At 41.4% G+C, this 15,827-nt stretch overlaps 1 long non-coding RNA gene across 1 annotated transcript; it reads left to right on the forward strand.

Annotated features, from left to right (window-relative positions):
* The first annotated feature begins 231 nt into the window (after positions 1-231).
* Positions 232-14,870, forward strand: LOC132492960 (uncharacterized). Its single transcript, XR_009532944.1, has 3 exons — positions 232-606; positions 5,861-5,996; positions 13,180-14,870. It is a non-coding gene; the product is annotated as an uncharacterized LOC132492960 (long non-coding RNA).
* The last annotated feature ends 957 nt before the right edge of the window (positions 14,871-15,827 follow it).

The raw sequence follows: 15,827 nt of genomic DNA on the forward strand, positions 1-15,827 counted from the left end.
CGCCCCGGTCTCCGAGACTCCAGCCCGCGTGGTGGCGCCTTGCTCCTCGTCGGGGCCGCCACCTGCTCGTCAACCCCTCCGCCAGCCCCCACCGCGGCCCAACTTGACTGGAGTTGGGGTCCTGAGCGCCTGCCCGCTACAGCCGCCCGGCGGAGAGCCCCGCCCCGCCATCCCAGGTCCGAGACCCCTTTCCGCTCTCGCGATGGGAAAAGTTGGCGCCGGCGGCGGCTCCTCAGCCGGGCTGAGCGCGCTCCTCGCGGGCGCGGGGCGCGCGGTCCTCCAGGTACCGGGTACCTGTGGCGGCGGCTCCTGCTGGCTCCTGTGGTACCAGAATCCCGACCCCGGGGACCCCCTCACCCGTCGCCGCGAGGACGGGCTCCTACCATCCCCTCCCCTTCCCGAGCGGGGCGCCGTGAGCAGGAGCAGATGGAGCGGCAGTAGCCGCCCCTGGGGACTTCGGGAAGCCGGAGCGTAGGCTCCGGAGCGAGGAGAAGAAGAAGCTGCAGACTTCAGGGATGGAGGCGCGGAGGCTGACAGCCAGCCTGGGAGCGGTGGCAGGGACTCCACCACACCAAGGCTGCTCCGTTGTCCTGACCGCCCCAGCCGGTGAGTAGAGAAGTGCTGAGGGGGCGGGTCGAAGAGGTGAAGGGCGAGGGGTGGTGGGCTTTAAAGGGGGCTGGAGAAGCCGGTGTGAGGCTTCTGACTGGGGGAGTGTGCAAAATGGAGCCTCTGCCCACCTCCCTGAGGAACTGTATCACCTCAGAACGTGCCAGCGTCCCTCCCTCAGGGACTTCCATCTTCTACTCCCAGCACCAACCCTGAAGGAAACTGCCGAGTTAGCACCTAAATCCTACTTCCTGTCACAATGGCCGGTGGAGTCGAAGACCAGGCAAAGAGTAGGATATTATTAAGTATTTGGAGTGAGGGGGTCATAAGGTTAACTTTTAGGGCAGTCCGTCATTCCCTGGAGTGATTTTCCCTTTACTTGCTGCAAGCTTACTGATTTCTCTAGTTAAAGATGACATATTTATAGGCTCGATGAAAGGGAATGAGAACTGACATGGGCAATCATTGCTGTTTAGTGCCATCCTTATTTCTTGGCATTTAGGGGTTGCAAGTTACAGAGAGAGCCTGTATCAACTTCTAAAGGCCCCAGCGTATGCTTGTGTGTGTGTGTGTGTGTGTGTGTGTGTGTGTGTGTGTGTGTGTGTGTGTGTGTAGAGCCGGGGCTTTGTAATTTGTGTATTCTTGATTGTTCTCCAGTGTGATCCAGTCCTAGAAACATCAATACCCCAGTGATAACAACCCCTGATATCCACCACTGCCTGACTTTCTGCAGTGAAGAGCATGCACACAACAAAAAATGGACCTTTTCTTATGAGGTGAAAGAGGTTAATAGATTGCAGGCGGCTGACACTTAGGGACAGGGGGTATGTGATGGGCTTCTGCTGGACACAGAAAGGTCAGTACGGGTGAAAGTTGGTAATTTGGGGCCATGCCAGGAGAGGTTTTAGATTTGAGGTAATAAATGGGCACCTCTTCAATCTGTCAAAGCTGTCAACAGTGAACGGGGAAACTCTTATTGGCAGAAATAGTAAAACAATAGCTTTTCTGGTAATGATTAGAGACCATTGAAAAAGTATGTGAAAGTTCTCTAGGCTACCGTAAATCAGGGATTGAGAAATTATGACCAACAATAGACAAAAAGTAAACACATATATAAATAAGTGGGGATTCAGTCAGGAAACTGAGTGTTTACTCTTTGGAACATGCACAGGTTATCCAGCCCAGCTACTTCTACCATGCCTTCATTTATGAAAGAATCTCCAGAAACCGTCCCAGAGACATAACGTTGAGTTGTGCTCGTTGTTAGCTTTTGAAATAAATGTTTTGAACATTTTAGAATAAATATCTGCTCATTAGTAATTCTGTTGGTACATAGGTATAGATAGTATTGATGCAAATCATGATACCAGCACTCAGTACTGACAGCCCTATCCCAAGAGCATTCACCTGACCTAATGTCTGGCATTGAGGACACCATTTCTGGTTTGTATGTTGTTCATATACAAGTTTACTAAAATAATTGTGGTAGATATTCTCTCCATCAAGCTCCTGGAGACCTTTGCCCTCACTCCCTTCTTTAATAATTGCATCTTTAATATCATTATCACTAAACTTATTCATCCCAGTTAAATTTGAATTTCTAAAACTTTTGCACTTCTTCGGTTAGTTCCTTCAGAATTTCTGGCTTTAAAGGGAAGATTCAGACACATCAAAGGACTCTGAAAAAGAAACATATGCTGTTATCTAAGCTGCAGATTATCCCTTACCTAGTCCTGAAAGATTTTATATAGAATAAGAGAGAGAAAAAATACATCTTTGGCAAAGCAGATGCTTGTTCATTTAAGAAATGACTGAAATGTATTGTCAGATTGTGTGTGTGTGTGTGTGTGTGTTACATGCATGCTAATATGTTTGTGCTTACAAGCCAGATAATGACAGTGTGGGTCAAATCATGGATGGGTGGCATGTAGTAGTCCACTAAGGCTACTTATTGTAATAAATAATAGGAGTGGTGACTGTTAATGTTTGAGCACCCAAAATTTGCTAATTAGTGAGCTTTCTTTCTTGTCTGAAGTCTTCCATTTCTTAATGCCAACCCCCAACACACACACCTTTTTTAGTACGTGTGTACATGTCCTCATAAACAGAGCTAATCAATTGCATCTAGCCAAATTTATCTGTCTGAGCATGATGGAGAAAGTAACGTTTAAAGTTATTATTTTTGTCAGTTGGAGTATGGGGAATCAGAGGAAACAGATAGAGGTGACTTGAAATAGAAAGCAAGAATGGAGATTTGAATTCTAGTCCTGTTTATTTATCATGTACAATCAGCAAGTCGATATAATGATTTGAGTTTGAATTTCTTCATCTGTAAATTGGGGTCCATGCCAGTCGGGATTAGTTGACAGAATCATATATATTGATACAGATAAAAAGGGCATTGTTGTTGTAAAGTCATATACACGTGTGTGTCACTGCCATTTCTAACACTTTTTTCTCTCAAATCATTAAGAGGAATAGTTCATCAACCCTAAATCTGAAGACAAAGTCAGAAATTCATAATTTGCCACTTAGATTTCCTCCCCCAGAAAGAGGTGGGACGCAGGCACCACACATCTTTTGGACCTGTCTGATCTTTAGCTAAAAGCCAAGGCTAAGAAAGACTAATGATTATAATAACACCTGAGTTAAAAATATTAATTTATGGTAATTATAGGCTATCCATATAACTTGTCAAGAATTCTGAGTGGCTTCTTTGCCTCCCTCTCTCTCCTTTCTGTCTCCTTCCTGCTTGGAGCAGCCATTGGTAGATGTAATTTTTGCTGTGCACATGATGAGACCTTTCCCTATTCTGTGAGTGTGTGTTTGTGTGTTCAGAGGAATTCCCAAAATTTGAGAGCCATTATTTAAACCCAGGTACTGATATTTGCATCCTTGTCATACAGGACAGCCCTTCTTGATGGAAATGTGTGCAAGATCTGGATCAAATAAGGGAATCCCATGGCATCAGGGATGCTGAGTGCAGATAATTTGTCAGGGGAAGAACATGCTGCTTCTGCACAACTTATTTTATATGTGATCTAATTTTATAGGATGATATTTACTGTCTTGTGTGTGTGTGTGTGTTATTTTTTCTTCCATTGAGTTCCAAAATGGTAACCAGCATTAGCTCATTAATCCCTGTGAGATTCTTATTAGGTAGGTAGTAAGCATTAATATCTCTTTCTCACATTTTTACGCTGAATATGATTGAAATATTTTGTTTTCTCACCCCCGTCTCTTTCTTACTGGCAGTGTTTCTCAAAAACAGTCATCTGCAATATGCTATTTAACTTACATCATTATGATGGTATTAATGCTGCATATATCAAATGCTGCATGACTGTCTGATTGTTTGACATTGCATGTCTTCTCCTTCTGATATTTTTAGACTTGAGATGTAACCACACAACCTTGGTAATTAAGCTAGGTCATTTTTTGTTTTGGGGGTTTGAGGAGTTTTTTTGGTAAAATGCTTTATTGTCATCATTTATTTAATTTTCACAATAATCTTGTGAGGGACACATTCTCACACCCATTACACAGATCAGCAAACAGGTTAAGAAAGGGTAAGTAACTTGGCTAAGGTGTTAGGGAGGGTGAGGAACAGAGCATAATTTGGAACCTGCTTTGATCTGACTCCAAAATCTATCCTTGCCTTACAGATTTTAATGTAGAACTTAGAAATCAGGACCTTTTAAGATTGTAAAATTATTTATCTTGAGTGGATTTCAGAGGAGGTTGAGAAGAGGTAAATCCTGGTTAGGGAAGCTCTACCTACTTGTGAAAAAGGAATGTTTTTAACATGTGCCTGTCACATTTCATTCCTTAGTTCCAAAAGTGACTGCACTGTTCCCCCACTTCATCTTTAGAGAGTCTTAAAATGAACAATTGGGTGATATACTGAGCGTAGGGTCACAAGCAGATTTTGAGATCTGGTCTTGTTTAATACATTTCTGAGTTAACAACAAAATCTGATTTTATTTTGACATAGGCTGTGAAAACTGGGTTTAGTGATCATTTGTGTAAGATCTTTTCACCTGACCTTTTTTCTTTTTTAATAAATTTATTTGTTTTATTTATTTATTTTTGGCTGCGTTGGGTCCTTGTTGCTACCCGTGGGCTTTTCTCTAGTTGCAGAGAGCAGGGGCTACTCTTCTTTGCCATGCACAGGCTTCTCATTGAGGTGGCTTCTCTTGTTGCGGAGCACGGGCTCTAGGTGTGCAGGCTTCAGTAGTTGTGGCATGCAGGCTGAGTAGTTGCTCACAGGCTCTAGAGTGCAGGCTCAGTAGTTGTGGCGCATGGGCTTAGTTGCTCCACAGCATGTGGGATCTTCCTGGACCAGGGCTCGAACCCGTGTTCCCTGCATTGGCAGGCAGATTCTTAACCACTGTACCACCAGGGAAGCCCTCACCTGACCTTTTAAATTTTAATAGAATTGGCTTTCTTTAGCAAAACTTTAGCAAACTTATATTTTCCTTTTCTGATCAAGGCTCTGGTCCTGATCAAGAATGCAAATGCAGTGTGGCATGGAAGGCAATTTGCTATTGAGGAAAAAAAGCATAAAATGTGGAGGCAGATGGACTTAGGTTTGAATCTCAGATCTCCTTACTAGCTGTCTTTAATATAGGGAGACTGTCTGCTGTCTGCTTTCTGATGACGCATAGATGGTTGTTTCTCTGACTGTCCATCCAGGTCTGACACAGTGTTTTAGTGTCTTCAACTTGAGAGGGTTGAACACTTTGTACTTATAAGTCAAGTTCTGGGGAAATAAAGGTGACACACTCATCTATGCCCTTGACTTGAGGGTGAGCAAATCTTATATTTCACATGATTAGGTGTGTCCCTGTTGTTCATATACATATGTATTTATAGAAATGCCTGAAGTTTGAATGCCACTATTTAAATCAGGTATGGGTATTTGCAGTAAGATATAAAGGTGTAGTAGCTTGTTTTACATCATCTTTGTGTTGGCAAATATGGAATCTCTAGCTACAAAATGCATAATTTAAGAATAGAAATTAACCCCTTTTTGAAATTGCTAGTACCATCTAGAAAAGATAATTAAATATTGACTCTGGGAATGATTCACATTTTTAGAGTTATGAATAGAGTATAACTGGGCACAAAATACATGGGGTGTCTTCTTTATTTATGATGTTAATAATTGCTAACATTCAGGGAGTACAAACTGTGTGCCAGGGACAAGCCAGCAACCTTATATAAATTATCTTATCGACTTTTAATTCCACAGATATTTGCTGAGTGCCTAATTTGTTCCAGGCACTGATCAAAAGGTGTGTGTGAAGTGGTACAAAAAGTTATGAACATTCCTATGAGGCAGTAGAAGATCCTTGTCGTCTGATGACAAAACTGCTAAAGAAGTAAAGGTGAGATGGGAACCTTCTGGCTGGGATGGTTGTGAAGGCTCATGGCAAGGGTGATGCTTGCATTGGACCATGAATAGTAGTGAGAACTTTAAAAGGGGAGTTTTGAGATGACTCTAAGTACATGGTGGGCAAAAGAACTTGCAAGAGCAAGTGTGGAGAGGAAAGAGGTTACAATTTCTTAATCTGTGACCTCAATTTTGAATGATTATAGATATATTGCATGCCCAATGAGAAACTGAAAATCTATGCCAAGAAAAAAATCTGTGCCATCCCTTAAAGATTTGATTGCCCTTATTTGCACCTTTAAATCTCATCTTGGATGTTGTAGCTTTTTTTCTATTATGACTTCTTTCTCAAACACAGTTTTCAAAAAAAAATCTATAGACTGTCATTTATTTAGTAAACTCTGTCAGAGACATCCTCAGCCAGGCTGCCCAGACTGCCACGTTGCTTTATGTCTTTAAATTTATATGCAAATTCTGTGACCTGCCTTTTTGTGTATCTTAATTATTGTCCTATACCTCTAGGAAGTATGGAGACTACACCTTTGTCTCCAGAGGGGAAATTGGACAAAGAGCATCCCTGCAATGGCCAAAGGTGATGGCCTGAAAGAAGTGTGAGGAGGAGCCAGACTCCTCAGAATATAATGGTTTCTGCAGAGGGGGAGGGCTCTAATCAGATCAGATGGATGCAATAGTTAAAACCTTGGCGAGAAACAGAGGTGAAACCCTGCTGTTCAACGTTTACAGTGAAAGAACAGAGCTTATTTTAAAGTGTTGGTAGGGATAAAAGGACCTGAATGCTCTGACATGAACTTTTACATGTACATAAAAGGTCTCATATCTGTCTGCTGAGATCTGCTGAATGTTTTTTTTTTTTTTTTTTTTTTTTTTGCTGTACGCGGGCCTCTCACTGCTGTGGCCTCTCCCGTTGCGGAGCACAGGCTCCGCGGCCATGGCTCGCGGGCCCAGCCGCTCCGCGGCATGTGGAATCTTCCGGGATCAGGGCACGAACCCGTGTCCCCTGCATCGGCAGGCGGACTCTCAACCACTGCGCCACCAGGGAAGCCCTGAATGTTTTTATACTACTTAAATCAGTAATGTACCTTTGCACTGTTCGAAATGACTCACTTTTGAAGAATTTTGTCATGTTACTTCAGTTTTATTTTTATCATAGTCCTAAGAGATTAGAAGGACAGATATGATTATTACCTACTTTTTGTGGGAGATGAGACAGGCACCACTGGATTACCTGTGTGATTTGCACTTCAGTTGTTGGAGGAAGAGGGGCTAAACCTTAGGACACAGCATTCCACTGATCCCTGGACTTGCTCAGGCTTTTTCTGCCATGGGTTTGAGACAGAATTTATGTTTTGGCTGAAGCCTGCACTCCTGTCCATCAGGGACCTCGGTGGTTGGGGAAAAGCATGGAGATTGGGCACAGGAGAACCTATACAAATTACATGTGCTGAGCTTTAGAGCAAGTTGCTTGGTCCAGGTTGGTCTGTGGGTCATTATTAGCCTTTAAAAAGGGCATATACCCTGAGAAAATCATAATTCAAGAAGAGTCATGTACCACAATGTTCATTGCAGCTCTATTTACAGTAGCCAGGACATGGAAGCAACCTAAGTGTCCATCAACAGATGAATGGATAAAAAAGATGTGGCACATATATACAATGGAATATTACTCAGCCATAAAAAGGAATGAAATTGAGCTATTTGTAGTGAGGTGGATGGACCTAGAGTCTGTCATACAGAGTGAAGTAAGTCAGAAAGAGAAAAACAAATACCATATGCTAACACATATATATGGAATCTAAAAAAAATAATGGTTCTGAAGAACCTAGGGGCAGGACAGGAATAAAGATGCAGAAGTAGAGAATGGACTTGAGGACACGGGAAGGGGGAAGGGGAAGCTGGGATGAAGTAAGAGAGTAACATTGACATATATACACTACCAAATGTAAAATAGCTAGTGGGAAGCAGCCGCATAGCACGGGGAGATCAGCTTAGTGCTTTGTGATCACCTAGACGGGTGGGAAAAGGAGGGTGGAAGGGAGACGCAAGAGGAAGGAAATATATATATATATATATGTGTGTATATTATATATATATATCTGATTCACTTTGTTATACAGCAGAAATTAACACACCATTGTAAAGCAATTATACTCCAATAAAGATGTTAAAAAAAAGTGACCATGCACAGCATTGCCAAGATTTACTGCAACTGAGGTGCCATTGCCTGTTGATACAAAGGTTATTTTAAGTGCCCACCATTGTAAATGACTCATCAGTGCCTTCTTTTGCACTTGTATCTAATTGAGACAGGGTGGGGGGGTGGGGGGAGAGTTTACAGACAAAGCAGAGAGGAGTTTGCTGAACACTGACAACTGTGCTCCACCCAGATGTGCTATCTACATGATAACAGAAGCTGACTTTTAACAATAATAAAAATCGCTGTATCTTTTAAGCAATTCTCTGTAAGCACATTGCAGAATATCACTACATTATTTAATTGAGACCTCACAACAACCTTGTGAAGTAGGTATTATCTCTGTTCTAATACTGTGGAAACCCGAGGCTCAGAGGAGTTAAGAAAGCTGCCCTAAATTACCTAACCAGTGACATATCTGGGATTTGAGTTATGTTCTAACTTTGACACTAAAGTTCTTTCTACTGGATCACGCCGCCCCTGTGTATGGGTTTATTTTGGGGTTCCTTAGAGAATTTATAAGTCAATTCAGAGTGATGGTAGGGAGAAGTCTTGGCATGAGAGGAAAAATCTTAAGTGTGCCCCTTTCCAAGTCACCCTGTTCTCAGGTCCCTGGCCCGTTTTATTCCTTTCATGACCTCCGGTTATCCCTGCGAATGACTCCCACAGCATCACTAATGTGTATTGTCTCCAGCTTGTTATCCTGGAAGATGTGTGGAAGCTGCCACTTGCTTTCTCCCTGCTGGCTGCTGACCCTAGAGAGGCAGCATGGACACCATGGACACTTGCCTTAAGATAGGGCTACTGAGACATGTTATCAGGTATTTGGTGAACAATATTGAGTTGGCCAAGAAGTTCGTTCAGGCTTTTCCCAGAGCCAAAGTTTTGAGGGTTCTGGTCACCTTCCCTAACTAGAATGATGGAGGATGTGGGAACCCAAACTCATGGTCCATCTGATTCGGGGCTTGCCTATTTGGAAAGTAAAAGGTCTTTGGTTTAGTCCTTCACTTCCTACCACTCTCAATTAGAATTATGAAAAGGGCATTTGTCACCCGGACTTGGAAGTTCTGCCTCTAATCTCCACCTGACCTGCCCTGTATTTTGCCTAGTGGGTCAAGGGATTTTGAACTGGGCTCTCTTACTGACAACAAAACTACCTTCAGGTAAGATCCTGAGGCCCCTGCTTTTAAGTGACTATCCTTTACCCTTTGAATTGTCTTTGTAACATTCTTGGTAAACAATTGACCATATAATTGTAGGTCTACTTATGAACTTCCTATATTGTTAAAATTATCATTGTTTTTCTTAGGGAAAAACACACCATCTCGAGTCCTATTATTTTATAGGAAATCTTAGTTTCATATAATAAATAAACAAACATAAAGTTTTATTGGAACACAACCCCATTCATTCATTTTTACGTATCATCTGTTTTTGTGATACATGATGCAACAGCAGAGTTGAGTAGTTGTATTGGTTTGGCCAAAAAGTTTGTTCGGGATTTTCCGTACGGAAAACAGGGACCATATTTTCTATCTGACCCTTTACAAGAAAAGTTTGCTGACCACTGGTCTAGATCATGGGGAGGAGATTTTTAACCATTCCTTTCATATTTGTCTATGCTGTTTTAAAATTTTTTGCCATGTGTATGTATTCCTTTTGTGATAAAGCTATTAAAACATTTTAAATGATTGTGCTACATACTAAAATGTAGCCTTTGCCCTTGAGGTTGCATGTACTGGTGGGAATAGACAGCTACACAAACAGAAAAATTGCAGTTTAGAGTGATAAGTGCATAATAAGCATAATAAGAATCGTGAAAAGTACTATGAGGACAAAAATGGGTGGGAAGCCAACTAATAATCCTCCTGGGAGAAGGAAGGAATGATTTTATAAGAAATTGGTATTTGAGCTGGCCCTTATTAATCCAGGATTAGGAATTTGCAAAGCCAGGGATGATTGGGAAGACGAGAGGCTATCTATACCCAGTTTTCCCTCTTTTTTATGAGAATTAGGTCCACCTTAGTGGTTCTTAGTACATGTAACAATACGTGATCGATCATTCTTCCTTTAGACTCTCCTCCATCTCCATGCCATTTGGGACCCAGACTAACAGTCTTTAAATATCATGTTTGATTTCCTTTTTCCTTTTAAGCATCGTGTCTCTGAGTAGACCAAAGTATCTGAGCTCCCAAACAGATAAAGACTCGCTTTAAATCTTAAACATTTGCTCTCTCATCTCTTCACAGCAGAATGTCACTAGCATGGTTGTGACAGTTTCTGCTTGATATTTGTGATATTGCTGCTTCTGCACAAGATGGAAATGGGTGATCCTGTCATCTTCTTGGGCCTGTGGCCTGAATCAGTGTGGCTCTTGGGGTGATTATGACAAGTCGGTTGTCATTTTCTGTTAGTGCGATGTCGCTTCCCTAGGTGGTGTGACGGTATGTGAAAGAGGGAATGACATCGCCGTATCCACAGTCACCTTGATATATACGTGTAAATGTGAGGGATGGTGTACCTAAATTAGGTCAGTGCATAGCTCATGATTGTAATCTCAACAGTTTTCTCAAAGCTGCTCCCAGAGAAAAAAATTAACTCATAGAGGACTTTACATTTTTTTTCCCAAAGACTCCTGTCCATCTCTTCTTCCTACTATGGATATTTTAGTTTTTTAAAGGTAACTGTACATTAAAAAGTATCATCACTGTGCTGCTTATAGGATTTTCACAAATGAACACACACACGAGTGTAGCCAGCACTCATGTCACTGCAGTGTTCCAGAGGCCCCGCTAATACCCTTCGTAGTCAGTTCCCTCCCCTAGGATAACCTTTGATATGACTTCAAATAGCATAGGATGGTTTTAATTGCTTTTATACTTCATATAAAGCTTATATAGTGGAATTCAATTCTATGTCCTTTTTTATATCTGGCTTTTTAATTCAGCATTATGTTTTTTAATTTCTTCCAAATTGTTTTTATTTGTGAATTATTTGAACTCTGTAATTTGAGATTTATACTCATATGTGTCTTTTTGATGAACATATAAAAAATAAAATGGGGGAGCCATTCAGAATCCTCTGCCCCCCACCCCCCCACAGTAAACCAGCAGTCAGTCCTCTCTACCAACAAGTGTCCTAGGGATACTATGAAGTGAGAGGTTTGTTTATTTAATTTGTAAGGAATTAATGAATGAGAAATGAAGCCTGCCCCTTCATTACTGATTTTCTTCTCTCACGTCTTGCCTCCTCAGAGTTATCCTTCATTTAAGCATCTCAGGAGAGAACTTAAGATTGGAATGGGGTCTTGATGTGGGAGACTGAGAGGGTATAAGAAATGGTGTATAAAGAGCATAGAGAGTATGTGACTGTTCGTGATTTGACCAATGCCTCAGAGCACTGACTTTTAATGCTCCATTCCCTCTGGAAGTTATGAATGTGGCTAGTGGAAAAACGTAATTAAGAAACCAGCCTGACTGTAGAAAACACAACTTTTGATTGAATTTGGTGGGTTTCTATTAATAGCAATATTCAACTAAAAGTATCAGGGCTATTTAGGTAATGGCAGGGACTTTCTTTCACTGATGGATTATCTGAGGAGGTATTATTTTCTATTTCAGAATGTATGGTGAGGTTGTTCCAAGAGTTGGCACCTCTGTATCCCCAGTGTCTCTGTCTACTGAGCCCCTTGCCAATCTAGTATGTGTAGTTGGCTTCCAGCTCAAGTTCATTTCTTCTAAAAAAACTGCTGTTTTAGACTCTTGGTGTTACAGACTTCATGTTGCTGACTTCAGAGCTTCACTGAAAACATCTCTGGAATTGCTAATTCATAAGGGCTGGCTGAGTTCATTCCTACCATAGTGGCTGCTTGTGTGATACATATTCATTCTCTGTATAGATGTAGATATAGCTCTATCTCTATCTCCAAAGGCTCTGTTTGGAAAGGCTTGGCTCTACCAATTTTACCTAATCTCTGGGTTTTGGGTTCCTCATGGTCTATGAGAAGGTAACATGGAGACCAAACCTTAGAGATGTCAACTCGCTTCCTTGAGAAGGGCAGTTACTTTTGTGGAAAGTGATCGTAGAAATCAGTAAAATTATATGAGGGAGACTAAAATGCCTCATTATAGTAGAGTCAGGATTATCCTATTTATGAGCTCAATTAATTATTAAAGGCTAAGACGTTTAGAGAAAATTTTAACAGCATTCTATTAAGGTCAAAGTGGCTAAGATTCAAGTTTAAATGGTTTTAGCGATTGCGTTATTTCAAGAAGTCTCTTCCATTTGGGGAGGTAATCTAAGATGTGAAGTGGAGAGACCTGGGCTAAGGGTCAGAAGACTTACGTCAGATTCATCCTCTGCTATACACTGGCTCTGAGGTCTCAAATATGGCACTTACATTCCACAAATAAGGAGATAAAAATACCATTTCCCGAGTCAGCTTCCCATAAGCTATGAGAGCATCCAACGGTGTGAGGGCCTGACTCACTGTAGATGACCAGTGAACTTTTAGTTCAGTTATATATGTCCATCTTCTCAAAGAGAGTTTGTTCAAGAAGTTTCTATGAGCCAGGAAGTTTCATGAGATGCTAATGGTCATGATTTGTGAGCATTGGTCCAGGATATTCTTTTTAGTTAGGGGGAAGATCATCAGTCTTCTGATCTAGAAGATTGGAGTTTTAGTTCTGATTTGTCCTTCATTTGTTGTGAAATTTTGGGGCAAGTCACATAACCTTCCCTGAGCATTCAGTTTCCTCCCCTGGGCTATAAGAATAATACCTTGGACAATTTACTGCAATTTCTCTGTGTATTTCCTTATCTGAAAGTAAGCACAGTGATAGTAGCCACCTCAGAAGATCTTCCAGAGACTAACATGATTCAACACCTGGAAATGCTCTAGCAGAGTGCCTGTTGCATGATGTGTGCTCAATAAACGTTAACTGGAATGATTTTCACTTCTTCCTAGAACTCACTTGAATGAAATCACCAACCATGGAAATTGGAATGCTGAGTATGCTGTTAATACAGTGTTAATGCCATGATAGTTACCTGAAAAAAAAAAAAAAAAAAGAAAAAGAAAAAAAAATGAAAACCTGTCTACCTGTCTAATGCTCCCAGTTTTACTTTACTGGAATTTTCTCCTTCTCTTTCTCCCTCTCTCTGTCTGTCTCTCTCTTTTTTTCTCACCATGATGTCCATTTGTGGTAGAGCGGCAACAACAGCAATAACAACAACTACAGTCGGGGGCCAAACTGCCAGAAACCAAGGATGAGAAAGACTACCCCTCCTTGCCCAGTACTCTTCTGTGCCGCTGGGTTTTCTCTGGCAGGAATGCTTCACTTATTTCCTCAAGAGCTGTAGAGCTGGGAGCACAGCAGTTTTCCTAGAACCAGAGGCAGTAGGCGTCTGCTTCCCTTGCGGCTCATGTTCTCACTCAGCAACCAAGCATGTCTTTATCCCGGTGGAAGTTCAGACGGCCTTTCCCTTCCTGTCTCAGCAGCTGCTGCCCCAGCCTCAGACCCAGTCATGACAAGTATGGCTGCTGCGTGGAGCACATCTTCTGAGCCCCTCAGAAAATTCAGAGAGCCTCTCAGAGAATAAAGCTTTGGATTGGACTGTGGCTTCGGCCATGACTCTTTTTCCTAGCAAACTGGTGCTGGATGAAACAAGGTGCAAACTGTAATCCAGTCACAAAGGCCAAAGGTTGAGGAAGAAATTGCCATTTCTCCTTCCTGCTTGCACTCAAGAGTCTGTCTCCCGAATCCTTGTTAGAGTTATTGGTATCCTGGCTTTATACATACACCCTGGTATTTGAGTGCATAAACTGGTGCTCACAGCATTGGTTTGAAGTTAGTGGTTCTGTCACCACTCTAGCTGTATGACTTGGACATTCAGTTAATCTCTGTGAGTCTCAACCTTCTCACCTGTATGATGGGAGTAGTCCTGTCTGTCCTGCTTACCTGGTCAAATAAAATCTCAGCTTTGTAACTCTGAAACCTTAGGGTCCCATACCTGGGTAGGAAGCTTGCCTGTTATTTAACACAGCTTTTGTCTGCTGCATGTGACCATCCCCTCACCAGCCTCCTGCACAGATGATCCTCCAGATTCAGACTGAGGTCTGACTGGTGGGGGAGCTGCCCTCCTCAGGAGCTCTGACTGTGGGAAAGTTGTGCCAGGCTGAAATCTGAACCCTCCAATAACTTTTACCTGCTGGTTTCTGCTTCATCTCTGGATCCAACAGTTCATTTAATCTCAAAGTCTTTATATTGAAGACTACTGTAAAAAAATACAGTCAATTTTTTTAAACTGGGTATCAAGTCATTTTTTCAGTTCCTTTGCCTGCTCTGCCCTTGAGATTCTGATCTGGATTGACTACGTGGAACAGAACATGGTACCCAGTGTTCCTGAACATTCTCAAGGGTCCTTGTGGCATCGGTTATAAAATTTTTCCTGATGATCCCTAGAAGAAAGTGTGATTATTACTAATGATAGGTGTCCCCACACATAGTGGGTCTACTCAAATCCTAGAGCCATAATTGTAAAAGCAGGTTTCTTAACATGTTTTAAATTATTTTAACTTGGAAATAATTTCCCCCTCTATTACCTTGGATTATTTTTTATTCTGAAAAATAATAAAGATGAATTAAATTTAATAAAAGACCTAGAAAAAAAAATCTAAAGAATAAAATGAAAGTTATTTGTAACCCATCTATTTGTAAAAAAATAAAATATTTTTATACCTTACGCCTTGGTCATGTTTCCACATATATGATTGTATATTTATGTGTAATTGTTGAAATTATGTAACATGTGGTTATGTGGCTCTGCATTTTGTTTTGCTGTCTTATTGAACATTGTATTGTCTTACCCCGTGTCGTCATCAATTATTTATAAGTATCATCATAATGGTTGCATCATAATATTCTATTGAATGAATGCACTGTAATTTACTCAATGAACCCTCTGTTGTAATCCCTAATTTGTAGCCAATTTCCAGGAGCTTCAGGGCTATTCTTTGAGAAATGGAAATAAGGGAGAAGGCAACACCTCTGGATTCCCACAGCAGGATTTTATTTTCCAAGTGCTGGAGTAATCCCTTCACTCCTCTCTTCCTACGTAGGCAGAGTTAACAGGACATATAGATCAGATCCTGTCAGAGCTGGAAAGCTAAAAAAACAGGTTGATTTGTGCATATGTATTAGTGTGTTGTATCCTCACTTCACAAATTCAAGTTTAAAATGCTATACTGGTGATTTCTGTAATCAACAAGATGTTTGGATTTGTTTCATTTACTGATGCAAACGGGCCCAGCAAGGGCTTGAACTGCCTCTTTCCTCTGATATCAAGGATTTTCCCTTGGTCAAGGAAATTGAAGAAATCCAAGTACAGTATCAGGGAATTTCTGTCCTTCAATATCAGGAAGAAAACTTTTAATGAACTGGAACCCAGAGCTGGAAATCGAAGTATCACAGATTTGTCTTCCATTAATATGATTTGGGACGATGTTAGAGCATAGCTCTGGCAGCAGAAAGGCTCCATTCTCATATAATCAGCTCAGTCATCTGGAGTCATTATTAAGGGGGCAGTATCCCCACTCCTTTGTAAACTTGCAGA

Source organism: Mesoplodon densirostris, chromosome 1, assembly GCF_025265405.1.
Source record: "Mesoplodon densirostris isolate mMesDen1 chromosome 1, mMesDen1 primary haplotype, whole genome shotgun sequence".
In the NCBI taxonomy this organism is placed as follows: domain Eukaryota; kingdom Metazoa; phylum Chordata; class Mammalia; order Artiodactyla; family Ziphiidae; genus Mesoplodon; species Mesoplodon densirostris.